Raw genomic sequence first — 19,931 nt, forward strand, 5'->3', positions numbered from 1 at the left:
TAAACACATATATAAAAACATATAAACATATATATATATATATATATATATGGTTATCCTTGAGCTATAGGTGGAAACTTGTAAAACAAGTGGTGAAAACAAGGGTATAATGGCTACATAAAACCTTTCATACCTAACATAGAGGAAGAGACAAGCCCAAGAAAAAACAAACAACACAGCCAAAGCAGCCAGAACAGCATGACTTCGGGCGTGCTCACGAGGCCGTATTATGTAAGTTGAAAAGACACAGCACCTGAGATTGGGAGCTTGGTGTTTAAGCGTGCGTATACTTTTTCTGTTTTTTCTTCTATAAAGTTCAGTGTGTACTTTTAGGGCAGTTTAATTTTCAGGTTTGGTATCTTGGGAACACAGCATCCTATACCTTGGCAGAGTTAATGGGGGCATAAATGGCCTTTTCCTAAGTAGAATGGTGATTTAAGAGAGTTTTCATGTGTGAGTATAGTGCAACAGCAGACCTGACATTTTTATCAAGAGGAGAGAAGTGTCAACTTGAAAGACATGCTGACACTGTTTATGGCTACTGCTAGGAATAGATAGGGCAATCCTTCCCTTCTTTTTATCTGGAGGGCAGGGACCCCTTTAGTAGGCTGACCTGGCCATTCATTCAGTCCAGCCTAAGCCACAGGCTCTCTGGTCCACATTCCAATGCAGGCAGACACTGTGTTGACATTGTTTTTAAATCCTCCTTCCTCACCTAGAATACATTATTCTTCAATGTAGGCATGCAAATATCTGTTGAATGTATTATTTCAATTATGGACACCAACACTACCTGGCCGGTAAGTATGACCCAGAAATAATCTTTGACTTCTTCCTCTCCATTCTCCAAATCCATTAATTACTAAGTTCTAGTATTCTACCCCTTTAAATGCCTTTGAATATGTTGCCCCTTTTTCCTTTCCTGCCATTCCCCCCAATGCCCTCAAATGGACGGGCTCTCATTATCTGTTATTAATTCCTGACTCACCTGCCCGTCTCTCCCAGTTCTGGCCATCCTACATACACTGTCACCCATTTCACCATTATATACACACGAACTCACTGAACCATTATATACACACCAACTCACTGAGCCATTTCTCTAAACAAGAACTGGAACTCTGTGTTGCCTGCTGCCTTAACTTCATTCACACTCCTCTGCTAGGTCTTAGTGATCAATTAGCTCTGCCTTCCCCACAGCGGTCAAATTCTCCTTCACACCGATCTCCAGCAATGCACACATCACTCCGCTGGCCCCTCCAGCATATCCCATGCAGGCCATCTGTGCCCCTTCCTCATGCTTTTGTTCCTGCTGCCACTGTGTCTAGAATGACCCCTCAGTTTCTTCTACCTATCATCACTACATGTCCTATTAAGGTCCATGTCGGGTTTGCTTCTCACAGGAATCTCTTCCTGATGACTCCAGTCTCTAGCCATTCCTCATTCCTCTTCTGAACCTAACACTGGAACCACATTACAAATTCTCAGTTGTTTATTGTCATGGATATTGCTCTATAATTGCTCCCTGTGAACTGGTAGCTGTGCCCTCAACTAAATTTTTTTTTTTTTTTTTTTTTTTTTTTTTTTTTTTTTTTTTTTTTTTTTTTTTTTTTGAGACAGAGGCTCGCTCTGTCACCCAGGCTGGTTCAATGAAGTGGCCAGATCTCGGCTCACTGCAACCTCTGCCTTCCATGTTCAAGTAATTCTCCTGCCTCAGCCTCCTGAACAGCTGGTATTACACGTAAGCATCACCATGCCTGGCTAATTTTTGTATTTTTAGTGGAGATGGGGTTTCACCATGTTGGCCAAGCTGGTCTCAAACCCATGACCTCACGTAATCCGGCTGCCTCAACCTCCTAAAGAGTCAACTAGATTTTTTTGAAGATAATTTTAGAGTTACAGAAAGTGGCAAAAATAGCACAGAGCTCCCTTGTACCTTCCACCCAGTTTCCCCTTATGTCAACAGCTTACAAAAACCATAGAACCATGATCAAAACTAGAAAGTTAACCTGCGTCACGACTGCTCAACAAACCTTAGGATTTCACCAGTTTTTGCACCAAACAGGTTTTTTGGGTTTTTTTTTTTCCCGTTTTAGGATCTCATTTAGACTTTTATGTAGTTTTATTTCTTTAGTTTCCTCTAATCTGTGGCAGTTCCTGAACCCTTCCTTATCCTTAAAGACCTTGACATTTTTTAAGAGCAAGGGTCAGTTATTTTCTAGAATGCCCTTCCATTTGGGTTTGTCTGCTGTTTTCTCTCGATTAGAGTGAGATCATGCCTTTTCAAGGAGGATATCAGAAATGACATGCCCTTCTCAGTGGGACACGCTACGTCAATGTGTATCACTGGTAACATTAACCTTGATCACTTAGTTAAGGTGATATCGGCCAGGATTCTTCACTGTCAACTTGTATTTTCTCTTTGTAATTACTAAATGTTTTGGGGAGGGCTATTTTGAAATTCTACAAATTTCTTATTTCTGCATATATTTTTGCCTACTCATTCTAATCCATATAATCCACGTCTGCTCATCCACTGGTGGAACTTTCTCGTGGTAATTCTTACTATGAGTTCTAATGAAGTTTTCAGACTCCTTCCTTCCTTATTTTTTTATTAACTGAAATTCTGCTGTAAGGAAAAGTCATCCCTTTTCCCTTATTTATTTATTCATTGGAATCAACAGGTATTTTATTCTTTGGGTTATAATCCAGCATTTATTCCCTTACTCAGTTATTCTAAGCTGTAGCTAGATAATCTACCACTTCAGAGTAGACATGGCCTGTCCCTTGTGTCTAAGACAAGGACAGGCACACAGTAGGTATTCAGTTTATTTGTTCATTCATTCGACAGATTATGTTGAGGACCTTGTGTTAGGTGTTAGAGTTGCAAGAAATAAAACGATTCCTCTTCTCAAGTGATTTACAGCCTAGTTAGTAGAGACTCATATGCCCATCTGCAAGTTCCTGTTAACAGTATTAGGCAAAGGCCGGGCGCGCTGGCTCACGCCTGTAATACCAGCACTTTGGGAGGCCAAGGTGGGCGGCTCATGAGGTCAGGAGATCAAGACCATCCTGGCTAACACAGTGAAAACCCGTCTCTACTAAAAATGCAAAAATTAGCTGGGAGTGATGGTACATGCTTGTAGTCCCAGCTCTTCTGGAGTCTGAGGCAGGAGAATCACTTGAACCCAGAAGGGAGGGGTTGTAGTGAGCCGAGATCGCGCCACTGCACTCCAGCCTGGAAGGCAGACAGACACTCTATCTCAAAAAAAAGTATTAGGCAAGTACAGCAATGGCCCAGGAGGAAATATAGTAAACTCTAGCTAGAGGAAAAAGGGGTGTGGCGATTGGCAGGCAGGAAAGATCTCCTTAAGATCAAACAGCATTCTGCTCTCCTTCTATTGTACTGCTTGCTCTATAAAAATCAATGGGCATATAAAATATCAAGAGACGCATGCCATCATACAGTTAGCAGGTACTCCGAGCCACTGAATCTTCTAAACTAATTCCCCAAATCAAACCTCAAGGGCACACTATTTAGGAAGATTTAATGTAATAAACTCAGACTCTTTATATAGTGACTATGTGCATTTCCAGGAAAATTGGAAACAGCTAAGGTTAAAAAAAAAATCTGAAAAGCCATTTGTCTTAATCCAGTCTTCAAATCCAATTTCATCATTTTTATTCCTTCACAGGGAATAATGAAGAGCAAATAAGGACTATCATCAGTCAAAGATGGACTCCCTAAGACTCTTTACTTAATTCAATTTTCTTGTACTGCTCTTACTGTATTTTCCAAACAAAGCTGTTCTTTTCTACATATGATAGTTCAGCCCTGCAAATGTCCTGAGGAATAAAAAACAAACAGTGAGGGCACGTTTTCTGCCACAAATTACACTGTGCAACATTCTTCATCCAAAGTATTCTCAATTCCAAGCAAGCAAAGACACAAGGAAAATACACTGCCTTGTTGCATGAACTGCACACAATAGAGAATTTGTACTCAGACACCTATTGACACTCAAACCTCTTAATATGTAGCTCCTACTATGGTTCTAAAGGATGAATACGCAAACTCTCCTGCACACACAATGTTACATCATGCACTTTGATTACAATAGTAAATACTGCTGAAAGGAATTTTACTTTCACTGTTTCATATCATCCTTTCTAATTAATGTCAATGTGTCTTTTCCATGTAAGAGAGCATACAGCAGAGGCACATATGTGTTGTGTCTTTGTGAATCTGCCCAAATGCACACATATTCATGAATGCACATACAAATAAGCTCTTATGCACACAGATTCACCCCCATGTTAGCATGCATTTATAAATATAGCTTGCCCCACCCCTGAGCATGCATGGAGTATACACAAACAGTATACCGTCCAGTTGATTTCCTTTTGTTAACTTTTATATGAGATTAAGATAAAAAGCTAAAAAAAAGACAAGTAGACACTTCATGGAGTCTGTGATTAAGAGAGAAGCTAATGAGACAGATGGGCTGATGCATAAAGGGAACTTCAGCATGCCAGCCCACACGCAGTAAAGATTTACCGTGCTACACCGTCTCCATTTCAAGTCTTCATCGTGTGGTGTGCTACTTATGTTATTCTTGTTCCCAGACCACAGATACTCCCCGCTTTTCTCTGCCCAGACCTCCCTAAATTAGGATTATTAAATGACACAAGATAGCATTCTTCTTCTTTAATGCTGCTATTCAAGGTTTACCCAGCGGCAATATTTACTATAAAATCATGTGGTGTGGTTGGGTGGGGTGGCTCATGCCTGCAATCCCAGACTTTGGGAGGCCAAGGTGGGTGGATCACCTGAAGTCAGGAGTTCGAGACCCACCTAGCCATAATGGTGAAACCCCATCTCTACTAAAAACACAAAAACGAGCCAGGCGTGGTGACACACGCCTATAGTCCTAGCTACTGGAGAGGCTGAGGCAAGATGATTGCTTGAACCCGGGAGGTGGATGTTGCAGTGAGCCAAGATCTCACCACTGCACTCCAGCTTGGGCAACAGAGCAAGACACTGTCTCAGGAAAAAAAAAAAAATCATGTGGTTTACAGCTTAGCAGAGAGTGGACAATTCTGTTACAGGGCTCACCAGAATATTTTTGGAAAAATTCTGTAAACACAGAAGAATTTCTGGGCTGGAAAAACAAGGAGCAGAAAAAATAATTCATATGGATTTTTTAATTTTTATAGAACAGATTTTGCCTCTGATACAATTGGCTCTCTAAGCTATTTCCACATGTGATTACTGTCCCTAAGAGATCACTCCACGCCATAAGAAATTGCAGTGTTACAGAAACAGCGTATGTATACAGCTCTACAATTTACAAAACATTTTTCAATGCATTATCTCACTTGATCATCACATACCCCTGTGAGACAGATATTATAATTATCTCTATTTTACAGAGTTGGGGGGAAATCCCTCAGATTTTAAGTGATTTCCCTAAGGTCACAAAGCTAATAAATTGCAGAACTGAGATTCAAAACTAGAATTTCTGATATTGCATCTCATTTTCTCCCACTGTATGAATTTTATTAAATTTTTCTTGAATCCAGTTTTGGTTCTATTTTATAATAGTAGACTCTATAAATTCTGCTCATTACATAAATATTTTATGTGCTTCTAAATGAAAGTAACTCTCTAATCCCTAAATTTTTTTTGTAACATTCTCTTTTCTGGTTAAACTAAAATGCCCCGGTTGGTCAGGCACAGTTGCTCACACTTGTAATCCCAGCACTTTGGGAGTCCAAGGCAGGTGGATCACAAGGTCAGGAGATAGAGACCATCCTGGCCAACATGGTGAAACCCTGCCTCTACTAAAAATACAAAAATTAGCTGGGCGTGGTGGTGCATGCCGGTAATCCCAGCTACTCAGGAGGCTGAGGCAGGAGAATCACTTGAACTCAGGATGTGGAGGGTGCTGTGAAACGAGATTGCGCCACTGCACTCCAGCCTGGTGACAGAGCAAGACTCCATCTCAAAAAAAGAAAAGAAAAGAAATAAATAGATATGCCAAAAAANAAAGCACAGGTTGCTTTATCGTCTGCTTTCTTTATTCCCTGGAGTCTTCCTTTTGAGAGATCTGGTATCCCATTATCTGAGGATCTGATTATTTCTAACTATGTTGACAAATCTTCCTTTTGCTTTTTAAAAACTCTTGCTGCACATATTGGTCAGAAGCACTCGATTTTATCCACCACTGCTTCCACGCTGTTACCCCAATATGTATCACAATGGCTACCTCTTTCCAGAAAATCTGGAGTTCTACTTTTATACTCAACCACGTTTTCTTCTCAAATTTTCCTTCTCTGTCACTGTTATTACCAAGATACTGGAATTAAATAGAAGAGTCTTCCTTTCTGGTTGGCCACTTCATCCTTCCAGAGCCAGCCCAAAAGGGTGCTTGAACATTACACCTTTTCATCTCAGTACTTTCTGCTGTTATAAAAGACTTACCTACATATCACCCTATGCAGGGAGCAAAAGGAAGAGGCAGTTTTAAAAAGACAGATCTATTTATGTGCCAACAGAGCCTGATAACTAGAATACTAGGGAAAAAAGAGAAGAAAAATTATAACATGATAGCTCAATGGGACATTAGACATGCCCCCTTTTTGGGAGGTATGTGTAGGGGATTCTTGACTGTGGTCACTATATTCCAGCAGTGACACCAGTTACAGCTTCTGGGGCTGAAGTCTGCATTGCCTAAACAGGACAGTCAGACTCTGGGGCAGACCATCCTCCCGTCTTGTTGCCCAACTCTACTTTCCCTGTGGTTTTAATAGGATTATTTTGGAATGTGCTATTTCTGTCTCGCTCCTTTTCCCCAAACTGTCATATAAGTACTGCAGCTCGACTACTTCACAGCTGCCAAATGTCACTCCAGAGATGGCGGTATTTCAGTGGCAAGTGAAGTGATGATCCCTCTGTGTCATCAAAATGCTCACTGAAGGGGTTAAGCATCTGGAAGAGGGTTGCCTTTGTGCATGAACGGAGTGTTTCTGTTTTGGTTTTTTTCACTGTCTATCCTGAAGGAGGAGGTCATCAGCTCCACCTGAGCACGATGGAAGACACACACCAAAAACCACTCCAAGCAGCTACTAAAATGCACAGGGAAAACATAAGCAATGATGCTTTTCATAGGTTCTTTTATACAGGGGCTTCAAAGTCTTAAAGCATCAAGGTTGCAAAGTGATGGTAATTTTTAGAGGTGGAAGAAACCTCAGAGAACAAACCACTCATGTTACAGATGGGGAACTTTGAAGCACAGGGTCACAGAGTACCTTGTTCAAAGCCCCCCTGACTTATTTTCAAGTCCAAGGGTGTTTTACTTGAATTTGGCTTTATCTGAAAACACACTCAGAGTATCACATCTCTGTCAGTCAACCCAAGCACAGACCCAGCTTCTAAAGTACACAGCATCAGCAATGAATTTCTTGTTTTGTTTGGCTATGTTTATTTGTTTAAGTACTCAGGAAAATCTCCACCAGGAAAAAAACAGGGTGTTGAATAGAGGGAGAACAGGACACAGTAGACACAGCAGCAACAAATGTTTACGGGGCATTAACTATGCCCCAGGCCGGGCAATTCTCAGGTTTATATGTCTACAATTCCCACAGTGCTCTGTTGCTGCCATTTTAAAAGAAGAGAGAGAGAAAGAGAGACAGAGAGGGAGAAAGAAAGAGAGAGAGAGAGAGAGAGAAAGAGAGAGAGACAGAAAGAGAGAGAGAGAAAGAGAGAGAGAGAGAGAGAAAGGCATGGAGGGTGGGGAGAAAGGAATGATTATTCCTGAAGAGAAAACATGAGAGACAGGGTATAATTGCCAACTCAAAAAAAACTACCTTCCAAAGGTTTACGGAGACATTCAGCAAAAATCTAAAAAAATACCAGTGATTTACTTCTCATTTAATTTGAAGAGATGACCCTTCTTAATACTGCTTGGCATATAGCAGTTTCTTGCCAATAAAAAAAAATACTTCCAAGATGTTCTGTATATTATTTCCAAATCTTATCACAGTTGCTTCAACAATCAGTGAATGAATAATTCACTATTTGAACACTGATGACATGAGAGGCACTAATGATATTCAGGGGGCACGGGTCTTGAGTTGGGGAGAAAGGGAAATGAATGTTCATTTTCTCTTCCACCTCTAAATACTATAACATCAAAAGCTCTGATATCTCACATTCCGGAGCTTAGAAAACTATTTACATGCTTCATTTCATTTGATAATCTCTAAAAGAAAAAAAATAGTAATTTGAAAAGTACCACAGAATACTGTCAATTTGCTACAGCTGTATCAAAGTTGGATCCCTACCTCCAGCTTGGCCCACAGTTTGAGTAGTCTGGTGTGCCAACACTGAAAGCAGCGTGAGTGTTCGAGCGAAGGTCTGTGGCAGTCTGCTTTAGGGTTCCAACAGGAAAGACAAAATTGTAAGCTCTGATATCAGCCATTTTCTAATGCGGTTGAAGAATAGGTGACACAATAGTCTACCTTATTTCATTAGTGTTATGACAACTCAGCGAATGTTTCCATACGGACACTAAAAATCATATGATTTATAAAACTTACAAAGAATAAAATGTTTCATACAGAGGCCTGGTAAGTTATTTTAAAACTCTAAAGTACTCCAAAATAGTTTAAAAGCTATGCCTATGTATAAGACACAATGTACTCTTGAATGTTTGACCCCATATTTTTTGTTTTTCCTTTAAAAAATCCTTAAATGTCTCAAAATAATGCCTTTACCCAAAGTGGCTATGAATTATGGAGGCTATCTACAGATTGAAGGAAGGGCTGTAGAAAATGGAAGGGCACATTTATGCTGAAAGATACACTTTGGGGAAGTCTGTATTTTTTTTTTCTTTTTTGTTTTTTTGAGATGGAGTCTCCTTCTGTTGCCAGGCTAAAGTACAATGGCACAATCTTGGCTCACTGCAACCTCCTGACTCCCTGGTTCTAGTGATACTCCTGCCGCAGCCTCCTGAGTAGCTGGGATTACAGGCAGGAGCCACCATGCCCAGCTAATTTTTTTTTGTATTTTTAGTAGAGATGGGGTTTCACCATGTTGTCCAGAATGGTCTCGATCTCCTGACCTCGTGAGCCGCCTGCTTTGGCCTCCCAAAGTGCTGGGATTACAAGGCATGAGCCATTGCGCCCAGCCATGTATTTTAAATGCTTAATATCAGCAAGATTTTCTTAACCTTAGAAATGTACATTTCAACCTTTTGCTTTTTCCTTTTCACCCTTATAATACAGACGCAGCTGAAGGGTTGAGGAACTTGAAACTTCGCAGTTTTCCTTTTTGTGTTTCTGTAGGATAAAGCAAACATTTCCTAAGAGCTGAGGGGTGGGGTGGGTTATATATGGGGCCTGATGGGGGAAACACCTCATGTTCCATAATGCACAGTGTGTGTGTGTTGGGTGAGTGCATGGATGTGTGGATGCGGAGTAGGGAAGGAAACGGGCAACTAAGCTGGACTAGTTAAAGAAAGAAAAAAACATCTGGTAGAGTACGTGGTAGATGTCTCAGCCCCTGAAGAGAGCAGCTGACTAGGGAGGGATAAGAGAGAGAAAAAAGTTTGCCAAAGACAGTAAATCCAAAGCTAAAAATACAGTCTTTACCAAACGCAGGTCAAGGCCTAAGAAGATAAAAGAAATCTCTGAGCAGATCCTGTTATTTAAGAGACCACTAAAAGCACCCAGGAATGGAGGGAGGAAGGTGAGAAGAACCACAATCCCACAAACGATGCTGAGTGGAAGGGTACCAGATAGTAAAGAGGTCAGATGTGACAAATGGAGGGGCTATTCTGATCTGGAACCTAAAATCTCTTTAAAGTGAACTAAACAGAGTTAATTATGTGTGTGCACAAAAAGGTAGGATTAATTATATCATGAATCTCACTCTCTAAGGTGAATTATAGTAGGTAAAGAAAAAGGATATAGTTAGTAAGACAATAAGGTAAATGTGTTCTGGTGTATCTCAATTCTTCCTTTGGATAGTTAATAAAAATATCACCATAGTGTGATAAAGACAGGGTTGCATCCATCTTTGTTTTTCTTTCTTTCTTTTTTTTTATTTTTTTTGAGACGGAATCTTGGTCTCTCACCCAGGCTGGAGTACAGTGGTGCAATCTTGGCTCACTGCAACCTCCACCTCCCAGGTTCTAGCAATTCTCCTGCCTCAGCCTCCCGAGTAGCTGGGATTACAGGCGTACACCACTACCTCCAGGCTAGATTTTTGTATTTTAGTAGAGATGGGGTTTCGCCATGTTGCCCAGGGTGGTCACAAATTCCTGAGCTCAGGCAATCCCCCTGCCTTGAACTCCCAAAGTGCTAGGATTACACGTGAAACACCGCGCCCGGCAACATCCATCTTTCTAACATGTTTGTTTAGTCATAAAGTAAAAGAGTCATTTCACAATTTCTTAAAGATATAGATTACCAATAAGATGCATCTTTTACATTACCCACATTGAGAGATCAGTAACCCCACCATCTTTACTGGCCCTAGCAACTGTGCACTCAGGGGGCGTCTGACAGTCCGCTTCTCTCCTTGCCTTCTTCAGTTCTCAACCTGGTCCAGCCGTCAACAATCACAACCTCATTGTCAGTCCCTGTCTATTCTCTGGTTCTTTCTGTTCTATGCCTTCCAGATCAACAGGTCTTTCTCCACTGGTTTCTCTAGTTTCCAATTTCAGATGCATGCCACGCCTCCTTTTAGAATGGCCCGCTTCATCTTTCCTTTTCACTCAAGCCAGTTACGATTGTGTTGACTATCTCCCTGAGGACTGTAAGCTCCATTACAGCCCGTCTCCTGTGTACCTTGTTCTCCTCCCTTGTCTTCAATGCCTAGCCCTATACTAGAACACAGGGGCCCCTAGAAAGGCCTTTGCTAAATTAATAAATCAGTGATAAATGAATGGGATTAAAATAAAGGGCATTGTTTCCATTTCTCACATTTCAAAAGTTGTGCTTTAACTTTGTACTGGCAAAATTGTAAGGCACCCCAAGGTCCCCATGGGACTTTGCAAATTGACATTTCAACAATGATTCTGCCTGGTCTTGTAGAGAGGTCTCGTACAAGAGTGCACAAATGGTTTAGGCAACCACGTGTAGCATACGAACACAACCGAAAACTGCTGACAGCAGATCTGAGGTCGCAGCACAATTAATATGGTTAAGTATTCCCCACTCTCCTGAGTCCCTAGAGACATTCATTCTGGTAAGCCCTGGATAACCAGCACGTCTATATTTCTGCACACCAGCCAGTGATCCACAGCAAGAGAATCCTTTCTTCCTCCCTGAGTCTCTATCGATTTTGTAGTTTCAGAGGAAGCTGAGTGCTATTCAAATATCAAATGTTCCATATGGCAGTGTGATTACCATTCCCACTACTGCTACGTGAGGGCTCCTACCTACACGCACGAGGTGCCTCATCGGAACCTGGCAGAACATTATGAACTCTTTCCCTGACCTATATTTGCTAACTCATTTGTCGTCCTCTCTCCCTCTATGAACTTATTAATTGTGCTTAAATCACATACATGTGTGCATAAATCCAAGTTTTGTTTTCTTATTCATCCTCATCATCACTTACAGGAAAATGATTTATGACACATTAAGGAGGTATTCTTAAGCTAACATGTCTTAATTAGAAATTCAGATATTCCTCTTCTGCTGAGAAATACAGAGCTGTTCAAATTAGACCAGAAATCAGGGCCAAAACGAATGGAGCGTCCACATAACACAAGCTCGTTACAGGGAAACCAGTGAAAAGCAGTGGCTAAGCCACACAAGTCATTCTGTGTTTGTCCCCTTCATGCCAAATAATTCCTTGATGGCTTTTCCTTTCACTTTTCAACGTTATGATGGAGCCAGAGGGTCAAGAGATTCACAACCCTACAGCCTTCCCCTTTGTATATCTGTAGGATAAAGCACACATTTCCTAAGAGCTGGGCGGGGGTGGGGGAGAGCGGGGGGGTCTCTTCATCTACCTTCGCTTTCATTTATTTAGTGAAATGAAGCTTATTTAGTAATGACGGAAAGAGATGAGCCAACTAGGGCAGCTCACATATGGTGCCAGACGGTGAGGGACTCTCTCTGTGCCCAAGGCACTTGGTGTACCACAGGAGCTAGGCAGCCCCGGGTGGGAAAGCAGCTCTGCTCTCACCCAGCGGCTGCTCCAAGGGTGCCGCTAGCCAGGTGATGCAGACAGCCATGGTTTCAAAGCTCTGTGAAAAATAGGTCTCTGACTTGAAGACTTCCATCAGGCAGTCTCTCCAGGACTGGGATTACCCCACTAATACAAATTAAAGTCATTCAGAAGTATGCTAAGCTCTTTTTTTTTTTTTAGAGACTAGAGGAGGATGAAAAGAGGGAGGAAAAAGAGGCAAAGTAATTTTGCAAGATTAGGATTATACTGTGGTTTGTGCCAATACCTGACATTTGTTTACTTCTATACCGATCATTTTCTTGAATGATTAAATACTTCTGAAATAGGATTTTTAACCATTTTAGACATTTTACATATATTATCTGCAGCAACACCCAATGGAGAAGGGTACTATTATTATCTGAATTTTACATGCAAAGTAACTTGCCCAATGTCACACTTCGAGAAAACAGCAGAGCTGGAATTTGAGCCCAGGAAGCCTGAAGCTTGCAATCTTATCTACAGCTTTTGCATCATATGGCACTAACATAGTTATATTTAATCATGTTCCCGATATTGGACATATATATATATATATATCCATACATACATATATAGACACATACATACTTTTAAACTAATGAGCAGTATAACTTCAGATACATGTCTAATAAAGGCTTATTATTAAATACATTTTTGCTCATTTTAAGAAATGAAAAACTATGCTTTCTACTGAAAAATGATTGCTATCTAGTGATTTCATAGTTGTCTAAAAATACTTTGCCAGAAAGGAAGAACTTAAAATTCCCGAGGACCCTTCTACTCCTTCTGGATTTAATATTATTTCTGAACTGTCGAAATCTGGTAAGTTTCAAGCATGCTACTGTCTAATGGAGGAAGGTTCTACAAAACAGCACAATTTACGAACAAATGACCCCCCAACACCAAAAACCCAACATACATGGAAACATCATTTTGCATAATCAGTTAGCAAAAGCTCTTTTTGTTTTCAAAATTCCCAGCATTGGAAAACTGTGTGAAGCAGACACTCTCATAAACTGCCTCTGGAAATATAAACTGGTATGACTTTATTGGAAAGTAATTTGGCAACAAGTTACCAAAAGCCTTAAAACTTGACAACTCTTACATTTAACAGTCTGCTGCTAAGAAATTAGCTTAAGGAATTCATTTGTAATGGGAACTAATACAGAGCTATAAGAATATTTTTGGTATCATAAAAGCAAAAATATGGCGGGGCGTGGTGGCTCACGCCTGAAATCCCAGCATTTTGGGAGGCTGAGTTAGGAGGAGTGATTGAGGTCATGAGTTTGAGACTAGCCTGGGCAACGTGGCAAAACCCCATCACTATAAAAAAAAAATACAAAAATTAGCCGGGCATGGTGGCCTGCGCCTGTAGTCCCAGCTATTAATATGTGGGAGGCTGAGGCAGGAGAATCGCTTGAGACTTGGAGGTAGAGGTTGCAGTGGGCCAAAACTGTGCCACTGCACTTCAGCCTGGGTAACAGAATGAGACCCGGTCTTAGAAAAATAAAAAGGCAAAAAAATCAGAAATGACTAACTGTCCATTTAGAAGGGATATAAATTAAATAAATTTTAGAATATTTGTTCAACAGTATATTATATAATCATTAAGAATTATATTGTAGAGAAATACGTTGCTATGAAAAATGTTCCGAATTATATTGTTAAGAAAAACAATATTCTTAACAATCTCTACTAACTACCTCTACAATCTCTACTACCATTTGATGGTCGTCTCTCTAGGTGAATTTATGAACACTGCTTTCAGAATTATCAGCAATGCTTTGTCATTGATCCTCTAAGTGACAAATGCTTTGTCATTTGAGGCCACTTAGAAACCAGTGGCCTCAAAATAAGTAGAAGTTATTTCCTTTCCCACAAAAAAGCAAGGGTTCCATTTTTATAAAAGAGACAGTAAAAAAAAAAAATAGATGGAGTCTACATGAACATATAGACACATGTTTATGTTATGTATGTTTGTGTGACCAGATATATATACACCCCCACCCCTATATTGAGGATATTACAAGTCGATGATAATTATTTCCCTTGAAAGATCTTAGAGATGTTTACCTGTACCATGTGCTTTCATCACCATGAAGAACCGAAAGGTATCGGCTGTTCCTTGTAGCGGATCTTTTCACGAAGATTTTGCTTGAGTAGAAAGGATGGCAGTGGAGAATCTCAATGACAAATGCCTAGACCTGTAATTACAAAAACAATATTCTCACTGAGTTAGGCAGCTTCTGTGGTCTTCATACACAATCGCTGAAGTCACAGAAACGGGAAACATTATATTGCATAATCACACACACACACACACACACACACACACACACACACACACACACGCAGTTTTTCAATCAGAATGTCAAAAACTCAGCAGGCAGAGACACAGCAGGTCCCCATCCACCTGATGAGTGGGCTCTGGCCAGGGGTTGCTTCCCTCCCATCTCCTCACCTTAGGGACATCACTATCAAAATAATCCTGTTCTTTCCCCTCCTTCCCTGCTTAATGATTCTAAGATTTCAAAGAAATAAAAAGCAGTCAGTTCTTCAGAGAAAATGTCAGAAACCTTGCTGAATTTGATGCTCTCTTTCTCTGAGATTCCTGCTAGTCACAAAATTATGCAAATTCTGTGCATATATTTACCATTCCGGCCTGACTTTCACTTTTGAAATTACACATGCCTCTTTGTTGATAACTCAGTTAAGACATGATGTCAGCGATGGCCAAGGTCATCATGAACATGATGAAGGCCAAGGTCAACATGAACAAGGTCATGATGAACATTTACTATGCACTGGGCCCTGTGCTAAGGGCTTTATGCACATTGCCCCACTCCATTGCAGTCTGTGAGGTGGCTAGGAATCACGATTACCTCTGCATTATTGACAAGAAAACTGAGAGTAAACACAGCCAGCAGATGTTAAAGCCAGTTTGAGACAACAGTTCACAGAGGCCATGCTTAGGATTCTAGTGCTGTCCCATCTCTTCAAAGCTGATCTTGCAATCAACACTTCTGTAGTTAGTATTAAAAAGTATCATGGCAGGGTGCAGGGTGCACAGTTGTAATCCCAGTACTTTGGGAGGCTGAGGTGGGTGGATCACAAGGTCAGGAGATCGAGACCATCCGGGCCAACATGGTGAAACCCTGTCTCTATTAAAAATACAAAAATTAGCTGGGCATGGTGACACATGCCTGTAATCCCAGCTACGCGGGAGGCTGAGGCAGGAGAATTGCTTGAACCCGGGAGGCAGAGGTTGCAGTGAGCCGAGATTGTAGCGCTGCACTCTAGTGTGGTAACAGAGCAAGACTCTATCTCAAAAAAAAAAAAGTATCAAATCAATATCACCTCATTTCCCCAAGAGTGATATGTCACCTAAGTCTTAAAATTCCTGATTTTTTAAATTTATTGTACTTTCATTTTAATTCCCAAGCTCAACGGAAACCAACATGTTCACATTTGAACTGCATGTAAATTGATGGTTATTTTAGTAAATTAAAAATGCTAAGTAATCCCAAATCCAGATGCCAAAACACTAAGCAGAAACCTAAAATCCACGTCCTGCCTAAGCAGCTCAATTTCATTAGAAACAAGTCAGATACTAAAATGAAAAGGCATGTGTGAATTCCAAAGTAAAGATATGAAAACGAAGAGAGAAATTTCTATATATGGTATAGCCATGTCTTAAAAAATACTTAAAACATGATTACCTATTTACAAACTCTACATGCTAATACAGATCTCATAATCACTGCAACACAACATGGATATGAGCATATTAAGAAATCAACAAAATTATTTATGGATGCCACAATAACTCTCCTTTTGTATATGTATAGACATTTTCTTGCACTATTTTGATTATGCCTCTGCCTTTGCATATAACACTCCCTTTGATAAACATGCCTTTCCCCTCCTTGCCATCTAGAAAATTCCTACTCATTCTTCCACCAAGCGATGTGGCTCACACCTGTAATTCCAGCACTTTGGGAGGCCAATTCCTGATCACCTGAGATCAGGAGTTCGAGAGCAGCCTAGCCAATACGGCGAAACCTCGTTCTCTACTTTAAAAACTTCATAATAATACAAAAAATAGCCAGCCATGGTGGTAGGTGCCTGTAATCCCAGCTACTCAGGGGGCTGAGGCAGGAGAATGGCTTAAACCCGGGAGGCGGAGAATGCAGGGAGCTAAGATCGTGCCATTGCACTCTATCCTGGGCATCACCAACAAAACTTTGTCTCAAAAAAAAGAAAAGAAAAATTCCTACTCATTTTTCAAGGCCAACCTTGAGCTTCAATTCCATTGTGATGTTTTCCCCATCTAGCCCCTAATGTTTTCTGGAAATCCAAGCAGAATGGCTTCTGCCTCTGCCTATGTTCCCTAGCTCAGCGGTGGCATCAACATCACTCTGACATCTTCCTCTTCCAAATTAGGTCCCATATTCAGCCATCCAGTCATATGCCTCAACTCCCTCTGCTCCTCCCCTGCACCACCCTGGCCCATCTGGACTCTTCCCCTGCTCCCCTAACATGTCTCCCCGCTTCCCCCCTGCCACCCCACTGCCCCTTGGCTCCTGCCTAAACACATCAGCGGCTTTCCATTTCTATACATGGCCCCCGAAACCTGGTGTAATCCAGCCCCTGCATTCTTTTCCAACTTGCACTGCACCTTGGCTGGCTTACTTTCAATTCCTTAAAAGGACCTTGCTTTCCCAGGCCTTAGAGCCTTTGCACATGACTTCTTCCTTGCTAAGACTTCTCAAATCACCCACTCCTTCTATCAAATGACCTTGTATTCTTTTCTCCTTCAGCTCTCAGCTCAGTCCTCTTCTCCTCAAGGGAGCCTTCCTGACTTCCCCAGCCAGGTCACTACCTCCTACGACACGCTTGCATACACTCACCCTCCCTGGTTATAGCAGTCATCTTGGAATTTTACATTTTTTGGTTGACTCATTGATTAAGGCTTGTTTCCCTCCACAAATCAATAAACTCCAGAAGGGAAGAACTGTGTCCACTCTCACCCACCCTTCATCTTCGGGATTCAATGGAGTGCTGTACGAGTTATGGGTGCTCGATAAAATCTGTTGAGTCAAAGAAGGAGAGAAGGACTAAGGGAGGGAAGAAGGTAGGAAGAAGGGAAGGTCATCCCTTTATCGTAATGATTTAATTAGTGTTTATTGGATCAATCTGTAGATCGTTTTCCAGCACACAGAGTATGACATCTCCATTCCTTTGGGTAATATGCAAGGCTCCTTGCGATCTGACCCCAGCCATCCGTGTCTCTCCTCCCGCTGCACTTGACCCTCAGCACCTATGGGGTCCCTCCTCGTAGCCCCTGAACCGGCCTTGTTTCCTCATCTCCACACCCTCTCTCTTCTGTTCCCTCCAGGCATCACCTTTTCAAATTCACTCAGTCTTCAAGTTTCAGGGCCGGGGCTGCCTTTCTGTGAAGACCTCCCTGATGCCTTCTGGGAAGCTGGGGCCCTTTCGTCTCATTTTTCTATAACCTTTGTATCTAACCCTATTAAAGCCATTCTTAAATTTTTTTTGTACTTGTTTCTTAAGCAAATCCATCTTTCCCACTACAACGTAAGTCCCTTAAGGGAAAGAAAGAGGTATCCCCTCATCACAGTACCCCAGAGTTTAGTACAGCAGCCTGGCACATAAACTGTTAACAAATACTGGTTAACAACAAAAAAGGAAATGTGAATACACACACACATATATTATACATATACTTTATATATATTTTATATATATATATATATATCACACGTACACACACGTTTCATATTGCAAAGTTTCAGAGCTAGACATCTGAAAAATACTATTAATAGAGAATATTATTATTAAATGTTGTAAGGCATAATGATTACAAATTCATCTGTAAAATGGGCTAATAACACCTACCTCACAGGGTTATGGAGTTCACTAAACTACATAAGGAAAATGTTTAGCACAGAGCTCAGTACACTAGAAGCACCCCATAAATATTGATGGTACAGTCACTATTGCTATCATTATTATTGTCAGGGCACTACGTTGAATTTACACCTCATGGGCAAAACGTAACAGTTTTGTGTGCCCGTATTTTTCATATTAAACCATTAATCAGCATTAGCATCTGTGTAAGGACATAAAATGGCTAGAGAGGCAGTCAGAAAATTAAGGATAAAGAAGAGTCTTTATTTGTTGCAGCTGAAGGACAAATGATTGTTTCGATAATCTGTGATATGTGTGTGGAGCGACCAAAGCATCAACAGCAAAGCATTTCTGTACAGAAATTAACTATGAAATCTACATGACAGAAACAATACCTATTGCCATTCAAGTGCTGTAAACATTGAGCTGACATAATTATAAATACTTACTGTAAATTATTTCTTTTGCTAAAAAAACAAGTGAGAGATACATATTTATCCATTTCTTTTAATTACTGGACAGAGTAATGTGACTGCATAAATAAATACTAAGGATTTGACTAATGAATATGTCAGAAAATGTCTGAGTTAATAGCAAGCACGTTTCACATGTGGTCTATTAGATGCTATTCTAATTTAGAATTGCAGAAATTTAATGAGATAGGCTGCAAACAAGAAAATAGAAGCAAGTCTATTTTGCAACAGTATTTTGGAAAAAAAATAAGAAAGAATTGTTCACAAATGCTACCAATACATAGGTGAACAGAATGAACTGTTAATAGTTATTTTATGAACCAAACTTACAATTCTGCCCTATGTTGTTTTCCTCTTGCATATTGGTCAAATTTAAATAATGTATACTAGTGTTTTATATATTATGTGCTACTGAAATATAAAGACTATCATTATTACATTTTGAGATTTCTATTCTCAATCCACATTTATCTCCGCTAAAAGATAAAACCCCAAAGCAAATCATATTTCTGATTGAGGCTTTTCTTCAGAGGTACTAGAGTTATAGGAGAAGTATAAGAATACTAAATTCATAACATTCTTTTTTTAAGACAGGGTCTCACTCTGTTTCTCAGGTTGGAGAGAGTGGCGTGATGACGGCTCACTTCAGCTCAACCTCTCGGGCTCAGGCGATCCTCCCACCTCAGCCTCCGGAATAGCTGGGACTACAGGTACATGCCACCACGCCTAGCTAATTTTTTAATTTTTGAGTAGAGACAGGGTCTTGCTATGTTGCCCAGGTTGTACTCAAACTACTGGTCTCTAGCAATCCTCCCACCTAGGCCTCCCAAAGTGCTGGGACCAGAGATGTGGGCCACTGCATCCGGCTATAACCTTTTCTTTTACCGTGAGAATATTAAACTCCTTTTAAATTGAATTATAATTCTATTCCCTGGCCACAACTATTGACCAGTTTACCGTAAGTATATGGTTCTTTGCAACATAATTAAAATAAGAAGGTAGAATAGGCAAAGCCAAAAAAGTCTTAATTTGGTCATTTTCATTTAAATTCACTATTAATTTCATTATCATGGTGCTTATGTTTGTGTCATAACATCTGATGGAGTCTTAGTAACATAAGGCAAAATTCTTCATTCATTATGCTGGTCCTTCCATCAGGGATGTCCCTATTCATTCATTCAAGCATTGCTCTTAAGATTCAGCTCGATGTCACTTCCTTTGTAACACACTCCCACACATACTGCATTTTTCCTGCCGTGTAATGATCTGTCTCCCTTTCTAGACTATGAGCTCCTTAGGGG

At 40.6% G+C, this 19,931-nt stretch overlaps 1 protein-coding gene across 4 annotated transcripts in view; it reads right to left on the minus strand.

The window, feature by feature from the left end:
• Nucleotides 1-19,931, minus strand: part of ATXN1 (ataxin 1) — a 459,925-nt gene that overhangs the window by 267,422 nt on the left and 172,572 nt on the right. For all 4 annotated transcript variants that reach the window (XM_017521371.2, XM_017521362.2, XM_017521388.2 and 1 more), the window contains one exon: nt 14,300-14,430. The gene's annotated coding sequence lies outside the window, so the exon portion shown is untranslated. The remainder of the gene's footprint in view (nt 1-14,299; nt 14,431-19,931) is intronic.

The sequence above is a fragment of the Cebus imitator genome, unplaced genomic scaffold (assembly GCF_001604975.1).
Source record: "Cebus imitator isolate Cc_AM_T3 unplaced genomic scaffold, Cebus_imitator-1.0 Scaffold21, whole genome shotgun sequence".
Taxonomy (NCBI): Eukaryota; Metazoa; Chordata; class Mammalia; order Primates; family Cebidae; genus Cebus; species Cebus imitator.